General features: G+C 46.6%; 1 protein-coding gene across 12 annotated transcripts in view; it reads right to left on the bottom strand.

The window, feature by feature from the left end:
- The window catches only part of Ctbp2 (C-terminal binding protein 2), a 126,684-nt gene that overhangs the window by 82,069 nt on the left and 20,606 nt on the right, over positions 1-24,009 (bottom strand). For 7 of the 12 annotated variants that reach the window (XM_060381305.1, XM_021652566.2, XM_060381298.1 and 4 more), the window contains one exon: positions 5,123-5,227. The gene's annotated coding sequence lies outside the window, so the exon portion shown is untranslated. Of the gene's footprint in view, positions 1-5,122; positions 5,228-5,841; positions 5,863-9,116; positions 9,240-9,369; positions 9,611-20,797; positions 20,817-24,009 lie in introns of those variants that run through there. The other 5 variants (XM_060381319.1, XM_021652570.2, XM_021652567.2 and 2 more) reach the window with 4 other exon arrangements.

A 24,009-nucleotide genomic window follows, 5' to 3' on the forward strand; every position in this document is an offset into this window, starting at 1 on the left:
ATGCTGCAGCCTGGCGCTGTGGCTTGGAGGTCATCCTCGGCTGTAATTAGGGAGCCGCAGTGGGTAGCAATTGAATCATGACAAGCTGGAGTACTGTGTGCTCATGCAAGTGAAGGTTTCAAACAAATGTGGGACTAGGGCTGTCAGTTACACACAGGAAACACAAGCTACCAGGCCTCCAACGGTGACAACGCAGGCAGCTGCAGCGCTGGTCCCTGAAGGAACTCGATAGTCGTGTGAGTCTCACTCTCATGGGATCCAGGGCTTAGGGATTCGGAGAACCGCTTAAATTCTTGCGCTGTCTTCCTGGTCACTGCGTGGATCTAGTCCTGGCAGCAGAACCGTAACCCCTCTTCTCTATGGGGTGGCATAGCACTCCCAGGGCATGGGAGAGCACAGGCAGGCTCCCAACCACACAGGGCTCAGACTCCTTACCCTACCCCACACGAAGGAAGGCAGGTTAGGCCTCCACCCGCCCACAACTCCCTTTTGAATCGTCTCAATTAGCTTCACCCTTCTGCTGGAAGAAATCAGAAAGGACAAAGAAGAGAGACTCCATCAAAACAGAGTAACATCTTTGGCTACTGTTCCAGCAGCGACAGGAGACCATAGGCCACCTCTCTGCATTCAAGGAGCTTTGGTAATGCAAGCGTGTGGGAAGGGTAGGAGTGCCTCGGCAATGAGCATCCCCAGTGATGTTTCCAAGGCCAACCCAGGGCGGTCAGCACTGCTGGAGACAAACCATCTCCATGGGATGGGACCCTATCCCTGTCCTGTGACTCCTGCCTAAGCTTACTACCAAGTCCCTGGATCATGAAAATGGACTGTGGTCTATTATCGTCAACACTGTGACTAAGTGTTTGAGAACAAAAGAACAAATCTAATTTGGACTCTGGGATCCTTTCTCCGGGGTGCCACCAGGCAAACCCACGACCCGATCACCCATCCACACGCTTCCGATTCGTTTTCCCGAGGAACTGTAGGTGATACCAGCCCGGGACAACACAGGTTCCCTCTGAATTCAACAATGTATATGTGTGAACTGTGAGAGACTCCCCAAAGCCATGCGGTGATAAAGCAAGCGGGTCACTTCACCTACACCCTCATTCTCAAACCCATTCACACACAGCACAATGGCATTCAACCAGACCCTCACGGGGATACCAGACCAAAGCCCGGAGAGTAGGATGGAAGGGGAGGACCTTGTGAGAGAGCCATTGGTGACAGTAAATACAGCTACAGAAAATGGGAATTAGATACCACCACCTTGGCTCTCTAGCCAAGGATTGATGTTTATTTTGTTTTTGTTTTAATCTTTGCCAATTAGTAGCTTTCCTTAATTTTTTTTTTTTACATATATGGTTAATTTTAACAGCTTCTGCAACTTAACCCCACATGCTGTTGCTATTTCTTTTCAACAGTCCACTGCTGTGAAACTGATTTGTTGGCTCCTCGTGCTAAAAGAAACCAGCCACGTTACGAAATACGTATAAATGCCGCTATTTAAGCTGCTTCTCAGATAAAGTTCAGAGAGACATGCCCCACTTCCCTTCAGTCACTCACACAAGACACTCACACAAGACTATGCCGAACCCCGAAACGCCAAATTACACAGCATTTTCTTTTTAAAGCCTGCTATTTATCCTTAGCTGGTATAAGTCTAAGGGAATTATCTTAATTGCTATGTGGAAAGAATGAATTGCAAAATGCGTTTAGTTAGCAGGAAGACTTTATTTGTAAGCAGCTTGGGGCCAGGTGGGAGTCTCGAAAGTTTGCCAAAAATAAACGAGTCAATCAATAAAATACGTGTGCTAGACTGGGGTTAGATGGCTGCCAAGAAAAGGGTGGAGCCATAGGCCAAGAGCATCCTCTTTTCAAACCCTGATAAAACATTAGGCTGAGCCCAGCTGTAGGAGGGCATGGGATTCCTGGTGGTTCTTGGAGCACTGCCTTTCAAAATGCACTGGACTGAGCTCTTTTAGCAAAGAGAAAACAGGAACTTGTTGACTCCAGTTTGAAGAGATCTGATACCCTCACACCAATGCACAAAAAATAAAATTAAATAAATTAAGAAAAAAAAAAAACAAACCTGTAGTATCTACCAACTCTTGAGCTATCTGAAGATAGAGCCAGTGTTAGGATCTCGCTAGTACTTGGGTGAGGACTTGGGTTAGGATCTCACTAGTACTTGGGTGAGGACCACTGCAAGTTCAGATTTCAGCACTTCTGTTCTCTAAGCCGGGCATGTCTGAGCATATCATGGAGGAGGTCCAGAGATAAAATGAACTCAAACTGACTTCACCTGAGGCCATATTTAAGGCAGAAAAATACAGAGGCTGGAGAGAAGCAGTTGAGAGAGCATTCGATTCCCAGCACCCATGTCAGGTGGCTCACAAATGCTTGTAATTTCTATCTCCTGGGAATCCCCACATTCTCTTCTGGCTTTGATGGCAACAGCACCCATGTACAAACCCAAACTTGAGACACTAAAAACAAAACTTTTAAAGTTGATGTCACAGGTCTCGTGCATTTATAAATAGTCAGAAAGGCAGCAGAACGGTACCATTTCGATAATAAGTTGTCCACAGAAAAAGGCCCCTTCTGTTTTTACATATGTTTCCTCTTCAACCTTGAAGAAAGCCAACAACTGGATGGAGCAGGAGGCAGAGAGCACTGTTAACATGAGACAACTAAACCCATCAGGAGGAGCAGAGAGCCCTGGACTTGACACAATGGGGACTAGATCCCACAGTCTGGTCCCATTCAGGAAGTGACACTTGGATTCTGAAATTCTCAAGAGGAAGTGTGGTTCCTCTAACACTTCCATTTATTCTTGGGGGCGGCTATCACGCGCTTGGCTTCCACTGGGGAAACCAAGGCTCCACAAAGAGCCTTTCCACAAAGAGGGACTCCACTTCTGTCCAGCTTACATCCTCACCCAACTCCTTGCTGCATGCATACTTTACATTTTCTTTCGGGCTTTTGGTTTCCCACCCTGACAGCCTGGCCTAACAACCACAGCAGAATTGAACGCCTTTCTGTAGCTACTGCGACATATTCTGGAGCTAGTAACTAGCACCCAGGACCCTGAAAACTATCACATTGACACCTCAATGGCTGCTCAGTGGCCACAGGCATTTTCTGCTATTTCAGAGGGCTAGGGTTTGGTTTCCAGTACCCACACAGTAAGTTACAACCACCTATAACTCTACTTCCAGGGGACCAGGTACCCAATTCTGGCCTCTGAGCCCACTACACAAACACACCCATAAGCATAAAATATAAAGGGGGGCGGGGGAAAGTAGTGTGTGTAAGCAGCCAGGTCTGGATCCACTTTTCATGAAACCTCAGCTACCAGGATTCTGCACTATTTTATGTGAGAACAGCTAAGGGCCCTAATGTGACAGTTCTTTTTACAGACATATACAAAACTGCTTCTTTTCCCAACCCAAGATGAACATCCATAAAATACACCTACTGTCCCTTTGAGGAACTGCTTTCCAGCAAGGGAGTTCCCTGACTCATGTATCCATCTGTTGCGGCCGGGTCTTGAACAGAACCAATGTTAACAGTCCATCATCAAAAGAAGTCATCAGGGCAGAAACCTGAGGCAGTAACTGAGGCAGAGGCCATGGAGGAGCACTACTTACTGGCTTGCTCCTCACTGTTTACCTAACCTGCTTATTGTGCCCAGAACCATCAATCCAGAGGTGGTACTGCCCTCCCTCATCAATCACTAATTTAATAAAATGTCCCACAGGCTTGCCCTTTCTTTCCAAATAATTCTAGCTTGTATCAAGCTGACACAAAACTAGCCAGAGCAGAAGCTATTGGCTTTCTTCATGGATACTCTTCAGTCCATCACCCTCACTGGTGCTAAGACTGATAATAGTCCAAAGAAAATTATCCAAAGCACTCCTGTGTTAAGTAACCAATGTGAGAGTTCACCCACTTTACCAAACAATGGCTGGAAAAGGTCTCTGTAGTCAAATGAAATTGGACCTTTAAGAGGGCTTGCAGGGCAGGGATGGAGCTATTAGCCCACTACCCTACTTTCTTCCTCCACCTAGTCAAAAGTAATGCTACCTGCTGACAGACACTAAGCTGGGAGGGTCTGCAAGCCTAGGACTGAGCTGGCTACGCTCGTGTTCCCACTGACCTTGCACCAAGAAAAGCAACGGGAGTGGCCCAAGCAGATCTTTTCTCAATCTATAACTCTATAAACTCCCTCTGCCATTTTGTTCATACTCAGACTCAGCTTGGTCCCCTGGGGATCACCACTTGCTGCTCCCAGAAGCTGGGAAAGCCAGGCAGGAGGCCACAATGCCAGCTATAAGCCAGCTGCCGCCATTTTGACCACCATTCAATCCTCTAAACTACATAGAAAGAATTTTGATCATGAACGACACTGATGGGAGTGCACAGAATCAATCTTATCAAAAAAGTTGACTTTTGAGCAAGACCCATATTTTGTGTACAACTGTGCACAATGGCTAAAAGCATGTTGAGAGTAAGCTAAGGACCCCAAGCCTCACTGCTAACGCAGGACTGAGCCATGCCCGATCAATACTCTCTCTGCCACAGGCCTCCCCCACCCACACCCACAGTTCCCCTTGACTTCCTCAGGGAAAAAGTCATTAGGTGCATAAGAAATCCCTAAGACTGGAACTCTAGAAGCATAAGCAGCCCTGCCCCTGCCAGCCGGCCACTTCCTTTTAACGACGTCCATCTACCATCTTACAAAGTAACTAGATGGCAAGAAACCATCTCCCTAATTCATTTTTATTCTTTTTAATTAATACGCCTAGAAGTCCTACCATCCTGGAGTTTCCTTGTAGGGTAATTTCCGCTGACTTATCTCTGGAGCAGCACAGCAGCAGCAGGGATCTCTTGCCACCGGACTGTATTGCTTCAGAGTTAATTACATGTATTTTGCTTTTGATAAATGAAAATACCAGATGCAATTAATTGAAAGACAATCAATATGATCCTGCCATGAGACATCCCGGGGAAGCAACTAGGGGCTGCCAGCGAGCCACAGTCATCTGCTAATTGAAAACACCTTCCAAAGGGGATTTCAGACCACTCAGCTTTTACCTGGAGATATTTTACAGTAACTCACCAATATTAATGTGTCCAAGAACTCTACAGCTCACGCGATGGGCTGTCCGTCTTTTTTCAGGAGGCGCAGCTTCATCGGTTCACAACCATTTACGGTGATGAAACCCTGAAAACACAATGAATTGAGTCAGTGAGGATGTAGCACTGATTCTGTTTACCTCCAGCCATTCTTTAATTGCATTTTCCCAATGCCTTCAACTCGAAGCTTCCAGGTTATTAAATGGTTTCATTAAAAATACTATTTGTCTTGCTGTAGCTGCACAGCAGATCGAATTAAATAGTAAAGTACCAGAACAAATGGACCCTTTCCATCCAGTCGGACATAAAGCCAAGAGTGCAAAACCAGAAAGGTGATAGTGTCGTCAGTGTGTCGTCGGTGTGAAAATGTCACTTGGCTTCCTTTACGGGGCACATAGCATGCCAAGGACCAAACAATCAATACCTTCAAGCAAAAAGTATTAGCAAGTGTTGTAAGAAATACAGAATTATAAAGTGCATTTCATAAAGCTCCTGGTTTATAAGTGCTATTAGCATAAATGCTGACAACTGCTAATCTACTGGAAGTCTGATGAACGGCTGCAGCTGTCCATTAATAGGAGGCACTTTAACTCACTACTGAAATTGATTGCCCAGTTAAGAATTCAATCCTAATGTTCAATAAAATCGCACTTTCTTGGCAAATGCAATATGAAGCTAGGTATTACATTAAACAGCACTCACATTCATCCTACCCAGGTAGGGCAGAGGGGAAATATATGGTATCATCCCAGTCACCCGACCTGCTTCTCATACAGGCAGAGCAGCAGCAGGAGTGAGCAGTGAAGTCAGCCCTGTGGCTGAGAGGAAGCCAACATCTGGCCTGAAAGCACAGCCAGGTGTCTTTCTCTACAGCTTTTCCATGAGGATGGAATTCCACCAGTGGGGGCTGCTATGCAACTACAGAGCCTACATATATGTAGGCATCCTTCGAGAAAGGCCAGAGCCACACTCTACAGACATGAACTATTACCTCCAATCTTTGAGCATGCCCTTCCCCAGAATCTCACCAGTTAACCTGGATTAGAACATTTGGTTAACACAGCCTCACCATCACAACCACCAAACAAACAAACAAAACCCACACTACAAACAAAAGCCAGGAAATCACTAAGCTCCCAACCAGCCACGACTTTTCCCGCCATTCAATTTTGGGGGTCTGGGAAAAACGGGCATGCTTCAGTGTCTGCCTCCCAAGTCACATGCCAGGATGCCCGGTTCAGCCACACAGATCTGAAGAAGCCCTGGGTTCCTAACAGAGCCCTCCATTCAAACCGAAGAGGCCTGGCTGACAGGCAAAGCGGCACTTCACCGCACACTGCACCCCAGCCCCCCCACCTTACAAACCAGACCACCCAGTTTAAGGAAGGTGGGCTAACGTAGACATTCCAGGCTCTCTCGTGTCAGGAACGAAGGGAAACGCAAAGCTTTGAGTAGTCTAGAGCCTCCGTGACAGAAGCATCCGCCATAGAACCATTCTTCTGAGGTGGCAGCACTCGGGTGCCTGCTATACACCTGTATTTCTATACACTCTTTAAAACCCGTCCCATAGGCATCTCCTCTAGCACTTTTCCTTCTGACCTTACTTAATGTTAAACATCCCTTAGTCTCTGAACATAGGAGGAAATCTGGTATTGATTATCAACACAGCTAAACTCTGTGTAGTGTGTCTAGTCCTAGAGTGCCAGACGATTTTTACCCCATTTCCAAGTATTTGTCTGGTAGAGAAGAAAATGTTCGCCTCTCTCTCACACGCTCTCCCATTCATGTGTGTAAAGAATTTCCAGGTGTACTAAGTAGCGCACACCTTTAATCCCATCGCTAATGATGCTGAGGCAGGTGGATCTCTGAATTCTGGCTACAGAATGAAACTTCGTCTCACTAAACAGACAGACAGAAATACTCCCAAAGCATAAAGCAATTCCATAGCCACTTGACAAAAATGACCTTTTTTTTAGAAATAAGTGGGTAATAAAAATATCCTGTTACGTTTCTCCACCATAAACCAGGTCTGAAGAACACAGGAGCGCGTGTTGCTCTACCCTTGCCTAATCTAGTGGGTTGTAGGCACAGGTCTTATAGGTGAGCAGGAAATGCAATTGTGCCTCCAAGAGGGCTTCAAGGAAGAGACTGCAGCCTGAGCCAAGGGTGACAGCTTATTTAGTGGATTAAAAATGTTAAAAGGCTTGGAAGACTGTCAGAATCTTTCAAGCAAGCACCCATTGTTATTTGAAGCTTGGAAGAGGTACTTACAAAGAGCGGAGCTAGCCTCAGAACACCTATGAATTCACATACTTGTTTCGGCAGATACTTGCTGACAGTGCAGCATTGTGTGGTGCCCCGAGGACGCACCAGGGGAAATTTTCTTGGCAGGTTTCTCTAAGAACTTCCAGGAGTATACAGCCAGACACAGAAATGACTTAGCTGATTAAGATCACCACCGCTCCTACAGCAGAGACCACAGCGTCCCGGGGAGCCTCAGTACAGGCTGGCATGGCAGCCTGCTCTCCCACCTCTCTTGCCTCAGCAAGGACCCTGCCCGCCTGGGAGGAACAGCCCAACTAACCCCCACCCTCCCCTTCCCACACGGAACTGCAGGCATGAACTGAACAGTAGGGGCCGTGGGAATTCCTGCCAGCTCGGTAAGCAGAAAGAAGGGATGTGCACACTTGGGGGCTGGGGCTGCGGCACAAGGGCCAGCAGCTGAAGGATTGCAGCCTTTTCTCCCGAGCTCTACTTCCTGGGTTCATCGGTGATCCTGGTCTTTCGGCTGTTACCACTCCTGCATCTGCACTTTGAGTATCTTGTACCTGGTCCACTAAGTACAGGCCTACCCCTAGAAGGCCCGGCCCAATGTTTCCCACAGGGAAAAGCAAGTACACAACAACGTCCACTGCAGGGCAGTATTAAGTAGCCCACATCTCACATACGAAACACATGCCAATGTGGTGTGATCTGGGAAGGTCTGGGATCCTCCGGCTTTTGAGCGGGGCTGGTTCTCAATTCCACCGACAACCAACTATTGCCTTCATAATAAATAAGGCACATTAATTAACTTGGAAACAATTTCCCCCCTTCATCAAGAATGAAAACGATCCTGTAAACTAATTCTTCTGGTGTCCTTCATAGCCACTTGGGTATCACCACACTTAAGGTCAACCTATCCTACCAAGAGTGTCAATTACAAAAAAAAAAAAAAAAAAAAAAAAAAAAGACAAGGTCCTCTGGGTAGTACTATACATATCCAGGCTTTGTGAAGTACACACAAATTGAGGAACAGCAAACATGTTCAGCTGGTTTTAGGCTGTAAGAACGTGAATGAAAAGCCTCAACAGCTGTGACTCGGAGAACTCCTCAAATACAAGGACAACCAGTGACACTAACCACAAGGCAAGCCTTGGAACCACCTGAGTAGGGAGACAGTGTTACAGTACTGAAACAGACGTAGCCACTGACATGCCCAGGCCTCAGCTGTGCCCCCACAGGCTACTTACTACTAGGTGACAGGAAGCACACTCCTGGGACCCTCAATGGGGCAGTGGGTGACAGGAGCGCTCACTGAGGGCACGAGGGGGGAGCTGGTGGGTAGGGAGTCTTGCTGGTCACTGGACACAGGAATGTCCCTTGATTATCGGATATGCTAGTCAGGGCTGGTTGTGGCAAAGTTATAAAAGGCATGAGCACCAACAACCCACACAACAATGTCATTTTGTGACCTCAAGCTCAACTTCCACACCCAAAGTGACAGTCAGCCAGCAAAGAGAAGGTGGCTGCTGTGAGCAATCTGGCCACAGGCTCCCAGGGATGGAGTGAAAAGGCAGCATCTATAGGAGGACTACAGACAGCACAACCATCTTTGCTTGGAACAGGGAAGTACAGAATGCCCAGCAGATCAGGACTCCCTGAAAACCAGCCCAGCTCAAAGAAGTTTGACTCCACAATCTTCAGCAAAAACTCACCAGGGTACCTTTTAACCTTTACCCAAAGCCACCTAGGTGTCTCAGCTCTGGGCCATCACTCCAAACAGTATCCAGGTCAAAATAACCAATGAGAAAGCAAGCTTCTCTCTGAGCGTTGGGAACCTGCTGGAAGAAGCAGATATGAGAGTGGAAGAAGCAGATATGAGAGAACAGCCAGATTGAACTGGCAATGACTGGGCCACTGGCCTCCTGTCTACCAGAAGCAGTGGGATGCTAGGCACTAGGTACGCACCAACACGCAGTTGAGCCAAGGACAGATGGCACAGAGTGGTCTCAGTACAGGTGTCTCCAGACGTTTGAGGCACAGACCATCATTATGACAAGATGGAGCCTGGACACCATCATAAGCTTTGGTGTGAGGTTGAAAGATGAGTCTGCAGGGCAGAAGAGTTCTCACACAGCCATTGGGGGAAGCATTGGTCAGCTACACCTGGGAGCCATCTCTGAAACTTTGCCATAGCCCTAGTCTGTTCCTGAGGATCATAAGACAAGTGGTCAAAATATTACAGAAAAGTAAAAAGTCATTGCATTGGGGGTGGGCGGTGGGGGTGGAAACATTAGGGATATTGTATCACCCATATATAGTGACACATATATAGATATTATGGACATATGTGGACAAAATTTCAAGCATTCCAAAATATGTAGATACAGGAATACCTATAGATGAAACGGAAAACGAAATACAAAACATTTAGATTTTTTTATTTAAAAATATTCTCTAGTGAATGAATTTCATCTTTTAATGTATACATATATGCACGACACAAAAAAAAAATCTCTGAAGTGTTATTTTTCCGTGCTATGATTAAAAGTGATTTTCTAAAATATATAATAGAACAGTTACTCATTATTCATGTTAGTTTTCTTCCTACTTTGTTCTGTATGCATCCATGTTCTGCAAAGAGAATGTGTTTACTGACATAAGAAAAAAAAATGCTGCAAGTTCTCAGGTCACAGGAAATAGGGCCAAAGCTGGGAACAGAGATGGGGTGCTCCCCAAGCTGCCTGTCTTGTTTTCCAGCCACCTGGACCCCTGGCTTGAGATGCTGATCCCTTAAAATAGCTACAGTACAATATGGTAGATGGCGGAGTGTCCTTCAGAGTTCTAGTTATTACAAAACAATTATGCCCCATCCCAAGAATTTCAACTCAGAAGAACTGCAGTGGTCAAATTGTCCCCAAGATGGAGAAAGAAAGCCTTGGTACATTGACATTCATGAGGATGGGGACAGTAATTTGTAAATGCTAAATGGTATTCTTATTCACACAATGTGCCAACGCATACATGTCTTTAACAGCTTGAGCCAGGTATGGCGGTCCACTCCTGTAATTCCAAACACTTAGAAGGCTTAAGGGGGCGGGGGAGTTAGTTAAAAAAGACCAACCTGAGCCAAATAGCAAGCTGACGAGTAGCCCTGGTCTCAGAAAAACAAACAGCATTCAAATATTTCCTGTAGAATTAGAGACTGCCAGAACTTGCAGTTTTTACAGTTCTCACTGAAGCACATCAAAGCCAGGGGGGCTGTGGGGGTTCTGCTTGAAGCACGGGCTGCTCCTGCCAGATTTGTGGAATGGGTTGGTACCCCTTGTTCTCCGGGCATAACTGCTAACAATGCCGAAACCTAACAGTCCTTTAGACAGTACCTGTTTCTCATGAGTCATTGTGCTCTATGCAGAAACACAACATGAGGAAGAAAACTGACAAGGTGATGGACTCTTCTTAACCAAGTCATGGTGACACAAAGCCCCGCTGGAACATCCAAGGCATGGGACATAGTATGTGGGAGCTATCCAGTTCCCTTGGATAATATGCAAGCAAGACTGCATGCCTGTCCCACTGAGGAACCTATCAATGTCTATTTCAAAGTGAGGTTAATGTTAGCCATGGGGAGGGAGAGAGAGGATGGAGGGAGAGAGAAACTTGACATCTCACTGTATTACTTCTGCTACACTTATATGTGAATCTAACAAGATAATGGGGCTGGAAAAGTGGTTTGTGGGTAAAAAAAAAAGGCCTGCCAAGTTTAGACCTAAGTTTAAATTCCCAGAAGCCAAATAAAACCAGGAAGGTAGCACAGAATTTCACCACTCTGAGGCTGAAAGAAACACAGAAGAAACCAGAGTGGGTCCTGTTGGCAAACACAGGCATAGAGAGGGCTATCACTGCCTTCTGGCACGTAGCCCTGAAGAGCACACAGCTCCCTGAACCCTGACCTTCCACTGGAGCTGGCACATCTCAGAAAGCCTGCCTGGCTTGTTTTCTTCCAGACGCTACATCCCAGTCAGCCCCAAGCCACACCTAACAGGAGGCTGCTCAACTGGGGCCTAGGGTGAGAGAAAATGAGCCGCTGGGGCAGCTGGGTGAGTGGGCCGCTTGGGATCAGAACTGCCTGATCCAGCCTGGCTGAATCGAAACTACAGGCAGCAAGCAGGCTGGAAACAGGCTACAACTGTCCCAGCCACCATGTGTACGCCGGACTGGCTGGCTTCCAACACCCGGCTCACTCAAAACAAGTTCTGGAACCGGAGTGTTCCAACAGATCGCCAGGGTCAGCAAAGCTGCCTGGCCCAGAGCAGACTCATGGCTCTCTCCGTTTCTCAAGCAGCTTTGTGTCAGCCTTTTATACCAGGCAAAAGGTCTTTTCGTAGCACTGGGTCTGTCCTCCCACATCCTCCCAGCCTCCCTTTTAAGGAGTGGAGCGCTGGCTCTGCATCGAGCACTCACAGTAACTCCCTGCTGATTCAAAGACTCCAAAAGAAGAAAATTACAGGAGCGTCCTTGCTATTTCCGCCTTCATTGTCTTCCGGCTTGCACTTTTCTCATTTCTTCCCACCAGAGTTTATCCTTACTATCACCAGGCAACAATCATGAAAAAATACCTCTTTCCCCAAAATGCTCAGTGACGTACAATGTATGGACAAACAAAGATTTCAATACTTGTACCGTTTTTCCCCCCTAGATTTTTTTATGAAACCTTAAATGGCTGTTTTCTTGAAGAAGTGAGCCACTTTCAAACCACCAGCATCACTTGGCTTCAAAGCTGCTGGGGGGGGGGGGGGAAGAAAACCACCCATGAATCTTCCACATGAATAAAAATTACATTCTACATAAATTAAATATATAATTTGATTAAACATGTTTATGTCTTTGTGATGACATTTAAAATAGAAGTAATCATTTTCTTTTTTTTCAAACAAGAAAAACTCTTTCAAATATAATTCGAAGCTGTCAAACCAATCTTCTGCTACAGATCTTTTAAATGTCACATACCTTCAAAAGGAGATGGCAGTTTCCTTTTAAATATGCAATTCCAAACAGTGTGCTCTGAATCAAGACTGTATTAAAATACACCGCTGGCATTTATCCCGACTTAAGTAGCGCCCTTTCCTCCTCTCTCCGGGTGGATGTGTTCAGAAGCCCCGCAGAGGTGGCCCTCCCCAGGACAGCTCCCTCTCAGTTCAGAGAAAAGCTGAAGAGCGGCTAAGTGCCACAGCCATGCAAACCACGAGGCTTGACAGCAAGCCATGCTCTCCTTACCTTAAGAGGGCAAAGGTGTCCTCTGCGAAGCCTACCTCTTCCCCCACCCAGATGGCTCGCTGAACTCTGTGTAACCCAATTTTGGCAGAGTGTTGATGGCCCAATGGTAAGACAGTGTTAATCAAATGCGAGGAAAACTCCCAACTCATTCTCATAAGTCAATGACCTACATATTCAATTGCTTATTCCCCCACCCTGGTAGCAAACACCGTGCTATATTTAAACCCGGCACAGCTATATCTTTTTTTTTTCTAAAATGCTTGGAGACAAATAAGCCTTATGGTCCAGACTTCTTTCTCTTGTCAGCATCAAGTGTTTGGGGAACTCAAAAGAGCCCGCTGTTCCCATGTCTCTAACCACGGGGACAGGGAGAGCCATTTCCATAAGCAGCAACGTTCCCACTGCAACTTCAGCAAATGAAGCAAGGTTCCCTAGCACCTGGCTCACAGTAAGTGCTCAGAGGCAAAAACATAAATCAGATGACTTCAAGTTAGTTAAACACAGGTGACAAGCATGTCACAAAGTGCACAGTGTGTATCACAGCAAGCACCAACACCTGAATTATCTTGAGCCACAAGAGGTGAAAGGAAAAGGAACTGAGAGTGATGATAAAAGACCAGGTGGAAACCACGGCTTAGCTGCTACCATCTTGCACTTCACCCAAGCTTTAGAAAGAGTAAGTGATCCAGCAACCCAACGGTGGTCTCAAGGTAATGTGAATTATCAGGACAGAGTGTCTGAAAAACCTAACAGGAATCCACACCCAACCCCACCCCTGCCACCTTACTTCTTAAGCTGAAGTAGTACTTGGAGTGGAACCAACAGGACTGTGCAGCTTCTTGAGAGAGCCAATCATACAGACGGGCATGAAGGCATCTGGGACTAGGTGAGCACACTTCCCTATGGAGCTTCCAATCCTGAGTGGGAACTAACCACTCAAGCACCAAGCCATGACCTTGAAGGTAACAGGATCTGGCTGACAGTAGTGGCACAGACTTGTAACCCCAGCAGTCTCCAGAAAGGCTGAGGCAAGACAAGAACATCAAGAATTTGAGGTCAGTATGGACAATATTGCTAAGACCCATTCTAAAACTATAAAAGGTGGAGAATGGAGGTCAAAGAAAGCAGACGGGAGGGCAAGGAGAGAGAAAAGGGCGAGTCAAAAGAGGGAGCAGTGGCAACTATCACCAGAATTCTCTTACTCAAGTTCTAAACAGGCAGTCATGAACATTAACAGCCAAAGCGGACGCCAGGCACTGAGGCTTGATGAAATCCAGCATGTACAAATGGCAGAGAGGCAAGCCACTCTCTCTTCGGAATCCAGCAGTTTCCTTTCCTGGGTGGCAAGACCCTCTCATGGTACAGATGACTAAGGCTTGGTAACACCAACTCTGAAAATGGACATTTGCTACATCCACAACTGCATAGAGAGCTGTGGATGAATTGGAATGGCCTGGGGATGCAGATCCCCATCTACAAGACCTGCTTCCCCATGAAGGCTCTCCTAGGCACCAGCATTCCAATATTTGACTTGCTATCAACCCCAGTCTAATATTCACAAGGATGGTTTGACCTTACCATGGTGTAACACACCTTCAATGGAAACCATGCTTGGAATGCAGAATAATGACCTTTCCCCAAGCCAGCACTGCATGCCATTGCCTCTGTTACGATTTGGTGGTAGCAGTGGGTCTTAGCTCCCTCCCAGGTAGCAAGGGCTGGGACAACTGACTTTTTGAAACCAAAATGGAGCCATCAACTGAACTAGTTCTCAAATTCTACTTGGAACCTACTGACCCTAGATGGGACCCCTCACCACACCTCTTCACTTAATGTTGCGCTTCTGGCTCTTTTTAGAAATCCCAGACACAAGCTGGAAGTTGGGAGGGAAGTGTCCTCAGCTGCCTCCCTAAGCTGAAACACCCACCTAGCATTCTATGGTAAGTTCTCAGAGTAGTTTCTGGAAAGAGGAAGTAATTATAAATAAGCAAAAATGGAACCCATTCAAGGATTGGGCCTGTAACCCTACAGAATTTGCCTCAGAAACTAACAGCCCCAGACAGACCTCGGGAACAAGACTTTTACACTTCCTCTGGTGGAAAAGAGGCAGCAGGAAAAAGAGAAATGAAAAGCCAGCCATGCTGAGTAAGTAGGAAAAGTGAGTACCCTCTCCATGTCCAAGAGAAAGAAGGGCCCAACCCTGAAACCATCTTGTTAAGGGCAGACCAAGGAGGAAGTCAGAATCCTGGACTTGCTCCTCAAATCCAGCCAAGCAGAAAGCCAGAATTCCACTAAGTGGGTTACAAAATACCTCACCTTTTTTTTTTTTTTTTTTTTTTGAGATAGGGGCCTGATACCATAGCTTAGCCTGCGACTGCATAGAGATCCTAACTACCACAACCTCAAAGCTGCTGTAATTATAGACATGTGCCACCACACCCCACCTAAACATGTTTTACAACTTGAAAATGCATGTTGATTGACGGGAAAAGAGCTTCAGGCAAAAATAAAAAAGTATACATGGTGCCAATGTACATCAAACTGTGTTGCATGATATATTACAAATATATATGGAAAAGCTTAGAACAAGGATAACCTTGTTAAAAAAAAACAAAACTAAAACTAAACACACCAACCAGCCACACAAACAAAAGCAAACAAACAACCTAGTGTTTGCCTATGCTGAGTATGAGTGGTAAAAGATATGGTCCAGACAAAGCCCCCAGGAAACTTTGCAGATAGGGTCTAGATGAAAGTGTACCTGTCAGAACTCACTGATGGCACACTGATGACCAACACAGGTCATGTGGCTGCTCTTTCTCAAACAATCCCCACCGAAGCCCACCAATACTTCCTTTACATGGCAGGAATCTAAAATATTCTAGATGAAGCTGAAGTTTGAAAACTGCAGTACTGTGGCCAAGACCAAGGTGTTGCAGAGAGCAGAGGTGGTGTGAAGTGCCAGCAGGAGAGTCTCAGATGGCTGAGCTGTGCTCGTGCTGACTGACACAGCCAAGGATCAAAACCAGCACACCAAGTAATCTTCCAAAGAAACCTCAGCAGCTCTTTAGAGGAACCTTCCAATCAGTTCAGGGCTTGTCTTGGGAATGAACCACCAAGGACCAAAGCCTTAGGACCAGCAGCACTCTGTGATGAACAGACCTGTGACTGTCAGGGGCTTCTGGGTACATACTGAAGTCCATACAAATGCAGGCCAATAAAACTCAAGAATCATGGGCTGGAGAGATGGCTCAGTGAATGTGGTGGCCTGTCTATAATCCCAGTGCTAGGAAAGTGGGAGGCAGAGATGGTATCCCCAAGAGAACTGGCTATCTAACTGAATCAGCAGGCTCTGGGTAGAAAGTTTTGGAAGCAAGGCACACTCTGTTTCACCCATGTACACGTACACACACACACACACACACACACACACACGCACACATACTTCACCAATGTGTCTTCTCTCTCACACATGCACTTCAACCAAGTATCTTCTCTCTGTCGCTCTCTCACATACACACACACAAACACGCACCACATACACATAATACATGAGGTAGAAACAAAAACTTGCGCGATCTCTTCCCAGGAAAAGGAACAGAATATGGTGATGGGAACACACAGGTTTTCACATGGCATGGAAGCTGGTTAAGGCCAGCCCACGGGGCAGCTAACTCTCCGACTCTAAGCCTTGTCTGGGTAGTGTGGCCTTTTTGGCTGACAGCTCTGTTAGGTCCCTTTGGAAGGATGCTACTAAATATCACATGAAAATATCACATGACTCTAACAAGGCTGCCATTAAATAAAGTGGGACTTCTCAATCCTAAATTCCCTTTCCAGAACAGGTCACATGCAACTGTGCTTACAAGCCTCTCTTAGTACCCAAGAGGCTTTTTAAAGTATTAAGTAGAGAAAATACACAGAACTTTCCAGTTAAAACATAGTGCACAGACACTCTAAAAGGTCGAGGTGGCAGCCACGCCATTTTCATTGCCAGATGGTAGGACACTGTGATAAAAGCATATATATATATACTTTCGATAAATGACTCAACTGCTGTGAACCTTGATGGAATTCTAGCTAACTCTCTCCTCATCGGGGAAGATCCTAAAATCACCTAGCGGAGGCTCTTGGTTTTAGAGGCATTCTGAAATCCTAGGGACAAAATTAGCCTCCTGTCCAGAACTGCAGAAAAATCTCGATAACTGGCTTGATTGTGAACAGATGTGCATTGGATTTAGAATCTCCGACAGACAGAAGCCAAGCCAAGATCTTGGGAGAAGGTAGACGATCTGGGAGACAGAGGGAGATGACCATCCATACAGTGTAGTCCAGAGATGGCAGGGGAGGTGGGCAGGAAGCGGAGACAGGAGGATTACAAACTTAGTTTTGACCCTGTCTCAAAACAGAAAATAAAGAGAAGTCTACTCGAATGAATTGCCTAGCACACGAGAGGCACCAGGTTCAATCCTTGGCACCATAAAACAAAACTCAGAGCAGCATTACTTGATCACAAGCAAGAAAAAACAGCTGTCAAGATACTGCACAAGATTGACTTCATGACCATTTGATTGCAGAGATGTTAAAATGTTGTCAACCAGTGAAATAAGAGTACATATTGAAGACCTCCACTAAGGTTAGAAATACAGAAGCCCCCACTTCGCAGATTAAAAACCTGGAAACTTGTCTGTCACTCCACTGGCAGAATTTGGAGGGAGTTTCCAGCTAGCCTTTAAATACAGTGCCCGGAGCATAGCTCCCTACAAAGCCACTTCCCGCCACACAAACTCCAAAACTGTGCCAAGCTCCAAGACCTCACACCCAGACTCAACAGGCACTGCTGTATAAAAGTCTTATCAACTTAATTAAAAAAATTAATTAAAAAAAAGCCACTAAAACACAAGTTTTCATCTGTATAACACTTTATACCAACAAAGTTCCTTGACATTCAAGTGAGAACGGATGATGTACAAAACATCAAAAGAAAGAATCCAATTTGGTAAACTGCTGAGTGTTACTTTCGCATCCTAATGAATTTAGTTTCATAAGCACAAATCAAGCAGACGGCTCAAAATTCTAATGGGATGGAAGAAATGAAACTTGGAATGACAGACAGCTCTTTAAAAAATGTTTTTTTGTTTTTTTTTAAATCAGAGTATGGATGCCATTAAGGAAAAGAATGTTAAGGAGCGACCTAGTTTAAAAGGTCTGTGTACATAAACTTGTCTGGACAGTGGCTAGCTAAAGCAGCAGGGAATTTGGGGAGCGGGGAGATAGGGGTATCCGCAGGGCTGTAGCCTCCATTGGTGAGCTGAGTTTGATAAGGGACCCTGTCTCAGAAAACAAGGTAGAGTGGGTGTCTGATGTGTGCTTGCACGCAAACGCCAGTGCTTGAGAGCTTTTTTACCCCTGCGCAGGCGTGTTCTTGCAACAGGTGTCTGCTGTGTGGCGCTAAGCACGCTGCAGGTGAGTCAGCACAAAAACCAACACACGAGGCCAGCCACCTCAGGGTCAGAATCAAGCGTAGATTGCTGGGCAGCATCAAGGTGTTTGGAGAGAACTCGGGGATGTTAAGACCAAGGTAGACCCAGACTATGCTTCAATCTGGGTCAAGCTCATCACCACACAGAAAAAGCACTCAAGTTCAAATCCCAGAGTCGAACAAACTGACTCCAAGCATGCAAAATTAGCAGATTGGCTACACAAAACCAGAAGCCGGAAAGTACACTGAAACCCTGGCCACACGCTCTGCAGACTAGTGGGATGCAGACAGGGTTACCGTAAGCTGACCTGAGCCCCTCCATCTGAGAGCAGAGGCTTTTGGCTTGGAGACTGTAATTAGAACACATCTGAACATGATTATACAATAAATTATCACTATGTGAACACAAGACTGATCTATTGAAATGGGACAAGAACAGTACCTCCAGTTGTTTTTATGAAGAATCCTAAAGCCTACTACTTCCCCAAAACAGAAGTATAGCATCTCTCTGCCCAACTTGGGAGCCTTGGGGACAAAGACAGCTCATCCCTGTGGAGCCTAGTGTATGGAAATCAAACCCAAGAAACAGTCCTGTATGCAGGTGCTCATCACCACTCATCCCAAGATTAGACAGCTTATTCGTAAAAACAAAAGTCTGGTTCCAAAGAGAAAGCCATACAGGCACTAAGACAGATGTTCAAAGGTATGATGACAGTAAATGAGAAGCTAAAAACTACATTTCGAGGCGAGACCAGGAAGCCACATCAAAGCGGTGCCCTGGGTCACAGAACCTGTGTTTCTAGCCTGCTGTGAAGTGGTAAAAAAAGAAAGACAATAAAAAAAGAAATCAAGACTGTCCTAAGGATGAGATTAAATGCAGTGGCTCTGAAGGAAGGGACCTAGGACCCACCAACCGCTCCCTGTCAGTAATGCTGCAGCTTCCCAGCTCCTATGTAAGGATGAGGCTCACAGTGTCCCATGTTAGAGTTCACAGCAGAAACAAAGATTGAAACATGGGCTAGCTCAAGCCCACCTGTGACCTTAATGGTGACCCAACCCAAGGAGGAAATGGGTGGAAACATTAGCATGGACCACCTGGGCAATTCAGGACCCCCTGCTTCTTGCTCTTTCTCTGCTAGGGATGGCTGTGGTTTCAACGAAGTTTGGGGTTGATCCAGATCACCTCAGGCAGGGGCTACGTGACAATAGATCTTCTACTGGCAGGACTCCTCTGAGGAACAGCTTTCTGACACAGCAGTACAATGTTCCCAGCACCAGGGTCTGTAGGTTTTCAGTGTCAGGAAACCAACTAATTCACCCTCCAGCTTTCCCTACCTTCATTTATTACCTGCTCCAGAGAACATCACCTCCCAGGCCTCCAGCCTTTGTAGGCCAAGAATGAGTTCCTGGGGAAAACTACCCTTTTCTTACGAAAAGGCACATGACCTTTGGCCTGTGCCTTTATGGGGTTCAACCTTTCCCTCCACCCAGGTTGGAGCGCTATAAGTCCCCAGGGTGCCCAGCCTGAGTCCAGCTCTAATGTTGTTTCCTAGGCAACAGCTGCTTTCTTTTTCCAGCTCTCCAGGGACCAGCAGGAAAATCATTCCCATCCTCACATCTACTTCACAAGGGCAGAAGAGAGGGGCTGGTTCACTTTGAAATCCATGGGCAAAGATGCTGGCGAGAGCGACATCAACTATCCCATAGCAGCCTCATCCTATAAAGTATCTCGGTTTGGAGGATAGACGGTGACATAGCTATATGAGATGACCCTCTCCCCGTTGGTGAGGTATCCCTTTTCAGAGTAAAGTGGAGGGGGTTCATGGTACTGCTCTACTGCCTAGCCCCAAGGGAGATACATACCGCCGTTCAGGTGGGCCCTGAGGAGCTGAGGCTCTCTCGGCAGCCCCTGTGCTCTGAGCCTGCAGATCCTGGAAGGCAGGAAAGTCGGCGCTGCTAGCACAACCTTAACACGGAGTGTGCCTCCCAGGCCCAGGTGAAACTGAGAGACGGTGTTAAGGGTGTGCTGGTGGTCCATTAGAATCACCTGAAACTTTTAAGCTAGCCGAAGCAGGTCTCTCCATCGGCCACTACCAGTCTGGGAGGGTAGAGCTACAAGTCTTTGGATGCTTCCCAGGTGATTCTCTCAGGCCCACACAGGGACGAGGATTTGGAATCTGGAGCAGCCTGGGTGGGAAACCAAAGGAAAGAAAGGGGCTGTGGCCTAGCCCCTATCCTTGCACACTGTGACCTCAAGGCATATATATATATATATATATATATACCTCCTCGAAGGACTCCCAAGTTCCTACCGCTCAGTTTATTTGATGGCCTACTGTCCCCACCCTCTGTAGCACGAAAGAAGGACAGGAAATGAGGCCCACAAACCTGTTCTTGTGGGCACTTTGCCCTTCCTACCTCCCAAGCCTCCCACTTTGGGCTGATCTGCTCCAAAGCAAACTCCTGCAGGGAATGCTTTCAACTGGCCTCACTGCATATCCTACATGTCAGGGCCTGAGGAGCTTGAACCCAACGGTCTGTTACAAGATGTCATCCTGAACACTACTAATCCCTCCCCAGCCCTCCCCCCCAAAATAACATCAGGGACAAGTAGGAGCAAAGACAGAACATACATACCATCCAGAATGGTAACCAGAAGCTTTCCTACTGACGTAGCCCATGCCCGAGGAAGAGCCAGGTGACTTCAAATGGACTCGGGGCAGGCAGAGGGGGAGGCCGCACCCTTCGTCCCACAACACCACCAGGAAAAGAACTGTTTACTTATTAGAGTCTCATGTTCCTGAGCGTTCTTTTACCTGAAAATCTTAAGTTTTTGTCAGGCGGTGGGAGTATACACCTTTAATCCCAGCACTCGGGAGGCAGAGGCAGGTAGATCTGACTTCAAAGCCAGCCTGGCTGGTCTACAGAGCAAGTTCCAGGACTGCCAACACTACACAGAGAAACACCCCCTGGGTCAAAAACCGAAATAAACAAGTGCAAGTTTCCCAGGTGGTTTACACAGAAAAAAGTAGAGCCCCCCCCCCACCAAAAAACAAAACAAAACAGGGTGACAGGAAGAGGTCTGTAAAAGTTTTTGTAGTGTATGTACCAGACCAAGCCGGGAGCCTTTAGCTGGTGTGGCCCCAGTGACTTCAGTGCTGCTCTAAGGCCCAGCAACCCATCCCCGGCCTTGCCATCCTGCCCTGCCCCATTTAGCTGCAGCGGGTTCTCGTCATGGATGGGGAGCTGTGCATTCCAACATCAAGGGTCAGACTTTATCTTCTAAAATGCACAATGTGCTCTGGCCAAAAACAAAACAAAAGGCCTTTCCAGGATTCGTTCCAAATTCCTGAAACACACTGGGTGGAAAAAAAAAAATGGAGCCCCGTTTCCTCTTATTTTTTTAATCTTACACTGGCTATGTTTATAATAAAATAGAATAACTTATTTATTTGCTTACCTTACTTGGAAAGACAATAAATTGGAAGGGCTTCATAAATCTCACAGGGAATTCCTTTAAACAAGGATTGTCAACAAAAACCTGTAAATAACCCCTTGGCAGCCTTGAGCAATCACCTCCAGCACACAACTATCGTTCCTCCTGCCTTTGTACTGAACCACTTGCAAACAAATCTAACTAAGAACCACACTGGCTTTTTCTTATGCAGTAAGGTTCCACAAACATCCAGTCCAGAGTACAAGAGGGATCTTGAAGCAAGGCTGTGACCAGTCTGATGAGAATGACCTTCGCAGTTCAGAACCCATGAAGATCCAGTCTCGCACAGAGGTTTCAAGGACTGCGCTAAAAATAAGTTCAAATAAGAGACAGAAGGAAGTTTGGTGGATAATCAAACTGCACTCTAGAAAGGTCTGCAGTAATCAATTTACATATCACAGGAAAGGATAATTACCATGACTAAAAGGGACAGTTCTCCAAGCCAAAAGGTTACAAAGAAACTCAGCCCAACTAACCAATATACAAAGTGATTAACTATGTACTTTTCTGCCAGGCTCAGACTCAAAACTGCTGCACACCTTCACCTTTACCTCAAGACCTTGACTTGGGTGTGAGATGCACACAGCTTCAGAAAGCAAAATATGCTTGACTGTGACATCTCTTCCCGCAATTGCTTAGCAGGACAGAGTAATAATTTTCAGTCCCACTGAGGTTCCTGTATAGCAAAGAGTCAGTGTGACGTCTATATAGCTGGCCATGCTTCACTGGTGCCTGCTGGGTAACAGAGTCCAGCCTGTGGGGAATGACATTAATATACTGAGCATTACCAATCTGAAAGTACTTCAAGATCCACAACTTTTCACCTGTAACCGTCTACATCATGCGAGCATCCATGTGCCAAGCTGCTCACGCTACATACGGTTAACCAGTTCCATCAGTAGTGGCAAAACATGAATCGGCCCTGTATGAGACTCAGGATCTCATTATGTATATGCAAAAGATCTCCTGGTGGGGAGGGGTCGATGGAGAGACAGTTCAGTGCTTCTCTTCCACAGTTCCCATAACCTTGCTGGCTCACAACCACGTCAGTTCCGGGGGATCCAGTACACTCTCCTGACCTCCACAGGCACTGAATGCAGTGGTGATGCACACACACACACACGTGTACAGGGTAAACCCTTCCTTTCTTTTTTTGAGACAGACGTCGAGGCTGGCCTCAGACTAGGAGATCTGCCTGTCTCTGCCTCCCATGCGGCGGGAACTAAAGGTGTGCGAGGACGACCACCACCACATGGCTTGTAACAAGTAAATCTTTAAGAAAAAAAAAAAACTCACGTAATAGTACCAAAATTAAAACAAAACAAAACAAAAACTCCAAAATCGGAAAGACTTTTAGCCCCAAGCATTCTGGATAAAGGGTACTCAACTGTGACTATGAGGGAGACAGCACAGATATTTCCATCTCTCTCCCGCCTCAAATGAAGCTCATTTATGACTGGTATTATTTGTTAGGCCTTTCTGGAAAAGCTCCTTCAGTGATGGGGTAATCTACAACATACCTTGGTCTTCTCCATTGAAGACACTCTGGAAACTTGCAGCTTGAGGCCAGACAGGGCACTGGGCTTCCCTCAGCAGCCCAGCCCTCAGGCTGTCTGCCCTTCTCCAAGAAGCCAGCCAGCGGGGGCTTTCCAATCCACAAGGAACACTCCCACCCAAAGGTAGAGACAGGACTGGAGGCTCAACAGAGAACTGGGGGGGTGGGGGGGCTTGTGCCCAGGACACCACCAGACCCTGTGGCTGCTGAGCCCTGAAACCTCGCTGAGCTCCCAGCTTCGCCTGAGTACAGCTCTGGCTGCTGAGGTCTGTGGCTTGCTTCCTGTTGGGGATGACAGCTCTTAATAAGTTTGCCAATGGTCTTCGTGCCAGCCAACCACTTTGCTCCTTAGGCTTATTTTTAAAGCTTATTTGAGGTATGATTGGGGGGGGGGGATGCATGCACCTTTGAACGATCACCACAACAACTGTGGTGATAAACAGATCCCTTTCCAAAAGCTCCCAAGCGCTGGGCCTTATGGTCAATTAAATCCAGTCTTCAACTTCAGAACAACCCCCGGGAGGATGATGGGGTGGGGACTCCTCTACTCCACAGCCCCTCATGTAAGACCTGTGCGGAAGCAGACTTCTGCTCAGTCTCGCATATCCCCGCCATGTGCCCCAGCCCTGAATTCCAGAAGAAGGTGCCCATGTGTCCACCACCTTCCCTGTACAGCACCTCAGGTGACCACTCCAAGAGAGCCAAGGCTGCAAAGGCATTTGTCTAAGGCAGAACTCCAGGTCACTCTTGGTCTCAGCTCCCACTCATCTAAGGGTTTGCTAGGCAACACTGGATCAA

This window comes from Meriones unguiculatus, chromosome 1 (genome assembly GCF_030254825.1).
Source record: "Meriones unguiculatus strain TT.TT164.6M chromosome 1, Bangor_MerUng_6.1, whole genome shotgun sequence".
NCBI classification, from domain to species: Eukaryota; Metazoa; Chordata; class Mammalia; order Rodentia; family Muridae; genus Meriones; species Meriones unguiculatus.